Here is a 12474-nt window from a genome sequence, read left to right as displayed (position 1 = left end):
GGGTGTGCTGGATGGTGGCTGGCACTGTTGAAGGACATAGGGATCTGTCAACTTACTTGGTGCTGTGTTGGGGTCTGAGTGCTGGTTGTCCTGCGTGTGCTGAGGCCATTGAGGGTGTTTCTGCATTTTCCAGGGCTTCATTGAAGCACCTGGTGGTCTGGCCCTTAGAGGCTGCCTGTTTGCTCGGGGCTATGTGGAAGCATGTGGCCGGAGACCAGCTCTGGCAACTGCCTATGTGTTCAGGCACCTGTAGTGTTGGCATGTAAGGTTGGTGTCTACCTGTTTGTCTGGGGCTGTGCTGAAGCACATGGTGGTTTTTGAAGCTGGAGTCTGCCCATTACCCTAGCTATGCTGAAGCATGTGGGGGTTCCTAGTGTTGGCATTTGCCTGTTACATCACACTGGGGCTCAGGATCTCCTTTTGGTTTACTGAGCTGGGTCTTGCTGCTGGCTTGGTGAGAGACCTCATGTCCTGTCCTGTGTTGCCCTTATAACTCAGTGAGACTGACCTATCTTGCTGATCTTCCAAGTTTCTTGGGCTAAAAGATTGCTTCACCTCATTTTTTTTTAGCTCATTCTGCTGTTCCAGGATTTGTTTTGGGGCATTATTTTATGGTTGTTTGGAGGTGAATATGGGAGAGTTATGGCGATTTACTGCTTCCTCTGCCATTGTGACTTCTGAAGTCCCTAATCATAGTATTTAATCAAAATTTAATTTCCTGCCAAAATGACTTGTTAAGGATTTTCTCATTTTAACTTCTTCCTCTGAAATTTAATTGGACTCAGTGGTCAATGTTTTCATCTACTATCATCAGATTGAAAGTCTTTCAAACTAATTATTTTTTCTAGCACAATGACTTGAATGGTAGTCAAAGCAAAGAAAAAAAATCAATTATCCTTAATGTCTTGATATGTTTAATTTGGCTCAGAATGACTGTTCAACCCCTGTAATCTGCTTTGGGGTTCAATTTAAAATAATGACTAATCTAGAAAGCCATATATAGTTTCAAATGTAGTTAACCAAGACTATCCATTTCTTTGAGCAACACAGAAAATTTTGTTTTTTTTTTCTTTCCCATCTCTATAATAGTTTTTTGCATAGAATTAATGCCTTCCTCAACCTCATGTAATATATGTGAAATCATGGAAGGGAGTGAAGAAGACCAGTAGCAAATTCTATATGATACAGTGAAAAGTCGTTGGGGTGTCAGAGAACCTGGGTTCAAATCCCATCTCAGTTCTTAGCTCTATGACTTTACATAATCTCTCTGGGCCTCCATTTTTCAAATAAGGGGATAAACTAGACAGCCTTTGAGGTGCCTTCTAGCTCTGAATCTATGATTCTATTATTCACAATGAAGGCATTTCTGGACAATGGGATGGAGGGGGAATTTTGCAAGGTTTTAAATGAGCATACCAACTATTATCCCCATTAACATGTTTAGAATTGAGGCTGGTAGGAAATGGATTTCAGCAAAAGGTCATAATTTTTTTAAGCATAGATCATGCTTTTTCAGTATTATTGTAGTTCCCTATTGCCTGTTCCTTAAATTTTCATTTAAAATATTATTGTTCTGTCTTTATATCATACCTTAAGTTTATCTATATTACTCCCCTGCTCAAATTTTTTTGCTGGTTCCCTATTGTTGACTTGACTTTCCACTAAAGGAAATAGCTTTCCTGGATTTAAAACAAAATTGTTTTCAAATGAGGTTTGCAGCCTGTAAGTCATAAAGTGATATTTTATATCATTTTAAAGGTACCTCCACTCTGAGAAATTGTTGTATAGTAGATAGAGAGCCAGCCTTGTAATCTGGAAGACCTTTGTTCATACTGGTTGTGTGAGCTTGAGCAAATCAATTAAACATCCCAGTGATGTCAGAGGTGTAAATACATCAACCTCAGGCATGTGGTCCACAACACTCCCAAGAGTGGCCTGAACAGATTAAAATGTAATTGGGAAATATTTTAAAAGAATAAATAAAAATACAATAAAACACAGATAAAATAAATATGTGGTTTTCAAAGTCATACTGCCAGTCATCCTTATGTGCAGTTTAGTGGATCCTGTTTTTGTTTGGGTTTGACACCACCACCCTAGGCAACTCTCTTAAGCCAAATGTTGCAAAGAAGGTCCAGACCTACATTGCTAGTGGAGTTTACTTACCAGGGAGTATCATATTACAGTGAAATAATAGATTTATTCCCTGGCCCCATCTTCATGTTATTCAGTTATTTTTCTGTCATGTCTGACTCTTCATGACCCCCTTTGGGGTTTTCTTGGCAAAAATACTGGAGTGGTTTGCCATTTCCTTCTCCAAACCCTGTCTTCATCTTTGGCCTTCTCTATGAGAACCTTGGCTTACAGAGCTCATGAGTAATGTCAGGAACTAGGAAAGAACAGCATGGGAATATATATGGTCCAAGGCAAAGACTGACTTTAAGAATTGTTAACTAAATGAAAGATAATAACATTGATATCTGAATTGAATGTACTGAAAGGAAGATTTCAGAATTAAAAGTAAATGTGACTAAGATAAAGTTTACTCACCTGTTTTAGTGGAACTTTTTATTTAGATGATTGTTTATTGACTGATAAGTGAGAAATCAGGGTAGTGAGGTGATGCTAGATAGATTGCCGAGCCTGGTGTCAGGAGGACTCATCTTTGTGAGTTCAAATCTGGCCTCAGACACTTACTAGCTGTGTGACCATGGGCAAGTCACTTAATCCTGTTTGCTTCAGTTTCCTTATCTGTAAAATGAACCAGAGAAGGAAATGGCAAAGCACTCCAATATCTATGCCAACAAAACCCAAATGAGGTCATGAAGGGTTGGATAAGACTGAAAGTGCTGAACAGTAACAAGAATGGCAGCAATGTGAGAAACGTTCATGATGTGAATATCTCAGCCATGTTGGCTAGAACAAAACTCTTGGTTTGGCATGCTTTTATTGATCCAGTGGTAATACAAAAATTGATATTGGCGCATAGGGTAATGATATCAAGAGTCGGAAGAGACCTCAGAAGACATCTAGTCCAAATCTCTCCTTTTACAGAAAATTGAGCCTTTGAATGACTAAATGACTTGCCCATGGTCATATAGGTAGTGTCAGAGACAGGCTTTGAACCTGGGGCATCTGGATCTGGAAGTAGTGCTCTCTCCACCTAACTGGTGATTTGCCCACATTGTTTCTCCAACATTGGTCACATTTTTGGCTTAATGGGATTGAATGGTGTTGAAATCTCCTGCTATAATTGCAAATGTGTTACTGGGGCACAAGATTTAGCAAGTTTGATCAGTAAAAGTATATATTGGAGTACTTACTATGTTCCTAGCATCATTTTGTTGTGGGGGATTTAAAACCATTTAAGAAAAGAAGTAGTGTGATCTAGTAGAAAGATCACACAGACAATACGTATCAGAAGCAGCACCTGGACCTGGGTCTTGTCTTTGAGGCTGGCTCTCTGTGCAGTGATAGTTAAACAGTGAAAAGGAAAGGGCTAGTGTCCTAGGATACTTTTCCTTATTCAGGATAGTCAAAATAATGAGCAAAGGGCAACATTAAAAAAAATCAGCATATTAAGCATCAGCAAGCATGGCGATTTTAGAGGCATCTTTTTTAATTAAACAATTCTTATATCCAGAAAACTGTAAAGAAGCTGGCTCTGCAAGGTGCCGTGGCAGCATATGAAAGACAGAAAAACAGTAGGAAGCCTGTCGACATTCCTGCTGTGAGCAAGCTAAGTGTGGGAGAGAGGGAGGTAAAGAAGAATGGAGAAACAAGAAGGAAGGGGAAGAGAAAAGAATGAAGGACAGTTCCTTTGAATGCACTAGACTAGAAGTAGAGCCATAACTAACCAACACTTAATTTGTTTCTGCACTGGACTTTTGGTGTTATTGAAGTAGAGAACATTGGATGAATCCCCCTCCCTCACCATCACCGATGCATATTAGTGGCATACTTTCCCACAACTTTTAGTCTTTTCTTAAAAAATAAATTTAATTGATATATTTTATTTTTACATCAGTTAATCAATAAGTATTTATTAGGAAGGAAGGAAATAAACATTTATTAAGTGCCAGACACTGGGCTAAATGCTACACAAATATTATTTTGTTTGATCCTTGCAATAACCCTGGGAGTCAGTTGCTATTATTATCTCCATTTTACAGCTGAGGAAATTGAGGCAGTCAGAAGTTAAGTGACTCATCCAGGGTTACACAGCTAGTAAGTGCCTGAGGACTCATTTGAAATCAGATCACAGCTTAGCTGTCTTGTTAAGTGTCAGGCACTGGACTGAAAATTGGGGATATAAAGAAAGATAAAAACATGGTCTTTGAGGAATTCACAAATCCTGCCACCCCCTTCAAGAGAGTCATTTCTGATAATAAAGAAGGATAAAAGAGAAAGAAACAAAAAAGTTTCATAAAATAACATATATAAAAAGGTCTACTATTATATGTAGCACTTCGTAGTTCCCCATTGCTGCAAAGAAGGTGAGGGTTGGGAGGTGTCCTCTCCTATCTCCAATTTGGAGCCAACCTTGGTCATTATAATTTTGTAGTTTTGATTGTGTTGTCATTCTTTCTATTTTCATTTGCATCTTAGAGAGTTGTCTGGGGGCACTGAGAATTAAGTTGCATTCCCAGGATCACATAACCAATGTGTATCGGAGTCTGGGTTTGAACTAGGATTTTTTGGCTCAGAGGTTGGCTCAATCACCAGTGCTAAGCTACCACTACCTCTTTCGACGTGGCTTTGACTAATACTTTGTTATGTCATTAAAGGGGGCCAACTTAAGGTATTATGGTGCCCATAACCTATTTATCTTTTTATGTCATTAAAGCATTTCACCTTTTGACCAGAAATAGTACATTTCTTCTCTGTAATTTGTATATTATCCAGACGCCTCTGCCTTTATGAAAGTTTTCGAAAAATCTCAACTTCAAAGTTGCTAAACATAAAAACATAGTGAGTTTGTTGAAGACAAACTGCTACTAATTCAAAAGATTTTTATGACTGGACTTTGTCATTTGAATTTATTATTCTTCTCTCAATTTATGCATTTGGAGTCTAGGTACCCTGTGATTCTTTATGACCCTGTGGACCATACTATGCCAATGCTGGCCATGGAGTTTTCTTAATAAAGATACTGGAGTGGTTTGCCATTTCCTTCTCCAGTGGATTACGACAAACAGAGGTTAAGTAATTTGTTTGGGGTCACACAGCTAGTGAGTGTCTGAGGTAGCGAGTATCAAATCCAGACTTGATTTGAACTCAGGTCTTCCCGACTCCAAGCTTAGCACTCTATGCACTGTACCACCTAGCTGTCTCCTTAGGCACCCTTAGTCCAAGGCAACTTATAGATGTTTTGCAGATAGATGGTTCGGTGGATTTAGCAATAGCCTTAGAATTAGGAGGACTTGAATTTAAATCCTGTGTAGACATCTAATAGCTCTGAGACCCTTACCAGTTCATGTAACCTCTCTCAAGCTTCAGTTTTCTCTTCTGTAAAATGGGGATAATAATAACACCTGTCAAAGTTGTAAGTATCAAATGAGAGCATGTCTGTAAATTATTTTGCAAGTCTTGAAGCGCTACATGGATGCTAGATATTATTATTTTGACATGCTCAGAAAATCCTTTGTGTGTCTATACAAATATAATTTAAGGTATTTAAGTTCCACAAACAATATTGTAACACTCAGTTTTAATCTGCAAACATTTATGAATATCTACTATGTGCTTAGGAAACATGTAGGAAACAAACCACAAAAACACAGAAACTTCTCTCATAGTTACAATCCAACTGGAGAACTAAAGCTTACATTGTCAGAAGAGTCACTAAGAGACCTCCCCCCCATCTCCACTTATGGGGATTGGAGCCAGTTATGGATGCTTATGTACCTGCTTCTTAGACTGAATCTCCCTAGACCATGTCAGAGCCACTCATATTAGTAGATATTTACCTTGGAGGGGAAGGCAGCTAAACACCAAAGTGAAGAGAACTTGCTGCTGCTAATTGGAGTGACTGTTCATACTGTATAAACTATAGAGGAGACTGTGGATGCTTTCCTAACACCAAGATAACCAGGTGCTAACAGGGTAGTAAGATTCCTTGCTACCAAGAATATACTTACGCCTCAAAAATAGACCAGTAAGTCACCAATGATGCAGCTGCCTTCAGAAAAATATACTGAAATTGAATGGTATGTGTGCTTTCTTCTCATCGGGGCCAGAAAGAAGAACTAGGAATGATGATGGAGAGTGGAAACAAGAAAATTTAGGTTTGACAGAAAAAGAAAACTGCTCATCAGTTAGAACTTTTGGTCAGTAGAATGGGTTGTCTTGGTTGAGAATGGGTTCCCCTTCACTGAAGGTCTTTAAGCAAAGGCTGGATGACGGGGATATTGTAGGGAGGATATTTGCTCAGGTATGGGTTGTAGTAGGTGTCCACTGAGGTCCCTTTCAAACTCTGAAATTCTGTGATTTGTATCTAGCTTCATCAGATTCTTAGAACTTTTCAGAACTCTGAGGGTTCATTGTTTCTGCACTGCAAAAATATATCTCCAAAAATGGATTACGTGTAATCTATGCAACAATTTACGGCAAGGCATATGTTTCTATGATGAAAATGGTACAGCTAGATACAGATAGAAGATAGGTAATATGGCATTTATTAAGTGCTTACTATATGCTAGGTACTGTGAATGCAAATACAAGCATAAAAGCAAAACAGTTCCTGCCCTCAAGGAGTTTACATTCGAATAGGGAAAGACAACACATGAAAAGGAGGTGAAAAGGTATAGAGGGGAGAAGGGAAGTACCCATGTAGGGCAGAGAGTTCAGAGAGTCATGGACTAAACCAGTCTTGGAGAAGGCATGGCTGGTGTGGATGCTTCCGCAAATGGAGGTTAGGAAACAGCTCACCAGTAAGAGGAGGATGTTGTACAAGTAAAGGCATGGTCAGTATGAAGATGACCACTGGAGTCCAGAATGAGTCCTGGGAGTTATGGTCTGAACTAGGTCTGGAGAGGAAGCATGTTTAGCTTGAATGCTTCTTCTAATGCAGGTCTGAGGATGAATTCACCAATCAGAGGAGGAGAAGATGACCTTTGAGTCAAATGTTCAGAAGGAGACCAGGGAGTCAAGTCAAGGGCTGAAAGAAGTTACTTCGAATATAAATATCTATTAAGCTGAAAACAGTTTTGTAGCTTAAAGTTCAAGTAGCTTTGTTTGAATAAGTGTTTTGTAGCAAGGACAATACTGACAAGATTTATTGTCTCTAGTTGATGGCAAGAAATGTTAGTATTCCCATATATCATTTTATACACCCTGGAATACCTATTTATGTCACAGTAACAAGTACATAGTAGTATTATATCAGATATTTTCAAACAACATGTTATAAAATATTTGAGTACAAGATATATAAATACACCAAATTGTCACATATATCTATGGCTCTCATTAGACAACAAAACAGAGAAAATCCTCTGCCATTAAAATTAAAGTCCCCTGTGCTCCAGCATAAGACAGGTCAAATTGCATCCATATGAGCCCCATAATATCCATTTACCATCTCATTATTATTTGTCCCTTCTATACACAGAGCTTTAGGACACAAATGTAAGTCAAATGGCTCCTTTAAGAATTTTGTTTTATCCCATTAAATTCCACATTCCCTCATTCACACTCAGGCATATCTGTTGCTAAATCAATTTTAGAAGTAATGAAGAAGTTTTATTGCAATTCATCATCCTTTAAATTTATTTTTTTTCATTCTGTCCTATTCCCTGAACACAATCAAAACAGGAAAGTACTTTGTAGTATATCAGTTGGTACAAATGAGTACCTAGGCAATGCCTGGGTCCCAAAGTAGTATTCTTGAAAGGCCATCTGACACGGCTTTGGAGGCGTGGTCATCTTATGGATCTACCCTCTTAGAAATCCACATTAAAGAGATAATCTTTTGTGCCCTATCCTTTTCTAATCAACAGTGCCTCCCCATCCTCCTACATACATGGTAGCTTAGAACTAATACTCCGCTTAGTTAGAAACGATATGAGAAGTAGATTGCCCAATTAGGAACAGGCTATATTATTCTAGAGATGTTAATGATTCATTTGACAGCAGCTGACCCCTTTGATGAAATCTAAAGAAACCCCCCTTTACTCCTTGAAATTATTTAAAAATAGTTTTTGTTAATTGTTTTAGTGGAAACTTGAGAGGTAATATGGCAGAATAGATAGCACTCTGGACCCAGAGCCAGGAAGACCTGAGTAGAAGTTCTACTTGTACACATATTGGCTCTGTGACCCTTTAATCCCTTGGCCCCAGACAATGGTATAAATTGCAGAGAAGGTGCTGGTCTCCTTTGGTAGTGGGAGCTCCCCTAACGAATGAAACCACAGATGCAGCAAAAAGAAAGAAAGAAAGAAATTTAACTTTGAATGTCAACACAAATGACTAACAATATTTGCTTACTAGTTAATATAAATTGTGTGACCGTGGGCAAGTCATTTAACTTGTTTGGGCCCCAGTTTCCTCACCTGTAAGATGGGGAGTTTTGGTCATAGCCTCTACAATATCTTCCAGTCCTAAATCTAGATTTAAATAAGTTAATTTCATCACATAAGGGATCATAACACTTTTTCAATACTTGTTTCCTCATCTCTATGATGATTCTTTGTTAATTTATTTGTATTTACTTCTCTTTATATGGGCTTAATAAATTTGTCCTCCATTCTTCATCTTTTTTCTCATTTTGCATTATTTCATAAATACCTTCCTAGATATTTTAATTTTTCTCATACTTGTCAATCTTAATTGCATTATTTCATTGAACTAGCTACATTATTGTGCACAATTTATTTAACAGTTCCTCTGTTGTTGGACATTTAGGTCTCCATGTACTCTTAGGCTAATAAATGGACTTGGTGTTTTTGAATTATGAGTAGTCAAACATTTCAGTTATCTGGTTGCTGTTAGCATCCCCTAAGAGGCCAATAATTATTACTGTGAACTTTTATAGCATTCTTATTCTGGAGAGAATGGGGCAAGGGAGAACAGATTTTGAAATTGAAACTTCAAATGATAATGGTTATGGGACAAATAGTCATCTTTGGTATCTGAGAGAATAAATAGTGGTTAACAGATTTGATTATTTTTTTGTTTGTGATCACTTCATGTAACAGTATACATCTATTGAGTATGAGAATGATTATGGATGTATTGCAGAAAGGGGATATGCATCCTGTATCTATAGCAATGATTACCCAGGTAACCATCTAGAAATCTAATTGTGAGCCTGGATTTTTGAAATGAAAAGGATTGCCTTAGACTTTAGGTGTAATAATACAAGCAATGAGGCTTTGATTCAAAGTGCTTGAGACTAGAATGAAGCCAGGTCTGAATAATGTCTAATAAACTATTAGAAAACAAAAATCACCATCTTCGTTGCAATTAGGTTTGCTAATTTTCCCTGTTGCTTTTTATTCAAATAGTAGTGGAAGGATCATACTGAAATTAGGTAATTCCCCAAATAGGCGTTTGAAATAGTTTAACATAGACATTATTATGCCCCTATTTTTTTTTCCATTGAGAAAATTAAAATGTAGAGATAAAAGATTTGACTTGATAAGATTAATCAGTGCCATTGCCAAAGTTCCGTTTGACAGTGAAGTTTGAACGCATGCTAAGAAGGGACCTGTGGGAAGTCCCCTGTGGGAAGCTTTGGGTGGAGTGTTATTATTTCTTCAATAAGTATAGCTGGGGAGGGCACCCTGATCCAAATCCTGGGGAGAGGAAGAGATGGAAAAGGCAACTACAAATGAAGGTGAGTAGAATGACAGATTAAGTGAAGCAGATAAATTAGATAGGAAGCGAAAAGGAGTCTGGAATGGAAAAGACAGACTGGAAGTAACTGGAATTGGTGGAGATGAGCTGTTCAGTAAAGAGGAAGGCTAGTTCATCGCCTCATGATGATAGGTGGGTTATGGAAGCCTTGTCTACCTGATGTAACTTGAAAGCAAAATGTGGGCACCTGAACTCCTGATAGACATAGGTTCCAGTTAGGCAAAGTGTTCAATCTAATTCAACTGAAGAAGCATTAAGCACCTACTATGTACAGGGCAGCTAGGTGGTTCAGTGGATAGGATGCTGGGCCTGGAGTCAGAAAGACCTGAATTCAAGTCTGACCTTAGACACTTACTAGCCATGTGATCCTAGACAAATCACTTAACCTTTGTTTGCTTTAATCTACTGGAGAAAGGCAAAAAACTCCAGTATCTTTGCCAAGAAAACATCATGAACAGTATTGGAGTACTATATTCTAAGGGGTCATGAAAAGTTAGACACAACTGAACAACTGAACAACAACAACAATGTAAAGAGCATTATACTAGGTGCTGGAGACACAAAACTAACCTTGAAACAGACTTCTAGGTTCCTACCTTCTACTGGAGGATACAACATGATGCAAGTAAACCAACATGAAATAACAAAAAATCAATTTCAAGAGGGAGAGAGTGCTAATAACTAGGGGTGGTAGGAATCAGGAAAGACCTCATACAGGCGGTACCTGAGCTGTGTTTTGAAAATTTATTTTCATTCCAGGCATAGGGGATCACTGGTGAAAAACCACTGAGAAAGAGATAGAATATAGTTTATGTCACTAATTCCTAAAATACATCAGAAAGCAGAAAAATCAATTGGAATAGAAAATGAATCATACATAAGAATATGTTTCTAAAAACCCAAACTGGGCACTAGCGTCCTAGCATTCCTTTAATATTGTCTTGGTATTGAGGTGTGACAACTTCCCCTGTGGTCATAATAAACCTGTGAGCTTCTCCTTTAATAGGCACTTTTTAAACTCTTTCTGGTCTGTTTGAAGAGTGCCAAAATGTGCGTTGAAGCAAATGCAATCTAATTCCAATGAATATTCATTAAGCATGCACTTATTCAAGGCCCTCTGTCTGTCAATTAAGTATGAAGGTACTGGACTTACTTATATGACTTGTGCCTCCAGAATTTGATATATGACCATGATAGTTGATATTATAGTTTTTTTTCCCCTTCTGTTCCACTTAGTACCCCTAGGCAACTGAAACTACACTGGTACATCAAGGCATGCTATTTTCCTTATATCCAGCATGTAGATGCCTGTCTCATCCACAGTAGTACCAAAATATAACTTGGTCGTATTGATCAAAATCTGTTCTTGCTGTTCCTGAAGCAAGATATCCTGACCTCTGGTCTCAAGTCTCTTTGCCCTTCTCAGAGGACTCTTTCTGCATGCTGATATACTTTCCAATAGACCTGGCCCAGGCTTGTCTTGTGGAATTTCGCTGGACTGAGCCGGTCTTTCTTTTGGTTTCAACAGCTCATACCTGAGGATGAAGGCATAGACAAGTTGCAGAGTGTCCAGAAGGAATCTAGGTTGGTAAAAAGGCCTGAGATAATGCTATCTAAGGATCAACTAAAGAATCTGGGATTGTTTAGCCTGTAGAAGTGAAGACTTGGGGGTTCCATAGTAGCTGTCTTCAAGTATTTGAAGGGCTGTTGTGATGAAGAATAAGTAGACATGTTGCACTTGAGCCCAGAGAGTAGAACTTGGATGGAAGATCACTTGTAAAGAGGAATGGGTGACCAAAGCAGAGTGGAAGCAACAAAGATAGGAATTTGAACTCGAGGTAAAGAAAAACTCTCCCTACAAATAAAGCTGCCGAAAGGAGAGGTGTTCTCAGAACCTGGAGGACCACTTGTTGGATATGTTATAGTGGGGATTCCTTTTGTGTATGGGATAGACTAGATGGCCATAAGGTCCCTTCTGAGTCTCAGATTTTGTGATTCTGTGAAGAGTTATCTTTGAACCACGTGGTGCTGACTTTTATTACTGCTTTTATCTGCTCTCTCTATCATTGCTGCTTCTAATTCCTTAACCACCAATCCCCGCTATATCACTAAGTAACTAAGGAATTATCCTTGGTATTTACACATCAATATCCATAGCTATGGCATTTCATCACGTATCAGTTCCTTGAGCACTTCAGTTAATATATCGTACTTCCTATGTTTCACAGACATTGCCTTTTTAATTATGGCTCTCTGTAGCAGGCCCTCTGATTTTAACATGAAGTCCTTTTTGACTTCCTGGGGAAAGATACCAAAGATATTCAATAGTTGCCCCACGCACTCTCAATGCCACCAAATTGCCTGTCTAGCATCTGCAAACATAACTGTGTCTCTAGGACGTTGCATCTTCAAGGAACGTATGAGGTTAAAGGCAGCTCAGATAGCACTGTTATCTCCATCCCATAAACTTGTCATCCTGTACATTTCCCTAATGGGTCCACAGCATGGCACAAAGGTTTTTGAATATTGCCCTTGACACAGTAACTAGATAAACACCAAGTCCTTGACATGGTTCAAGTATCTTCACAGAACACAAGTTCTCCAATAATGGAATCA

Source organism: Phascolarctos cinereus, unplaced genomic scaffold (assembly GCF_003287225.1).
Source record: "Phascolarctos cinereus isolate Bilbo 61053 unplaced genomic scaffold, phaCin_HiC Scaffold_1;HRSCAF=81, whole genome shotgun sequence".
NCBI lineage: Eukaryota > Metazoa > Chordata > Mammalia > Diprotodontia > Phascolarctidae > Phascolarctos > Phascolarctos cinereus.
This window is presented reverse-complemented; position numbering follows the sequence as displayed.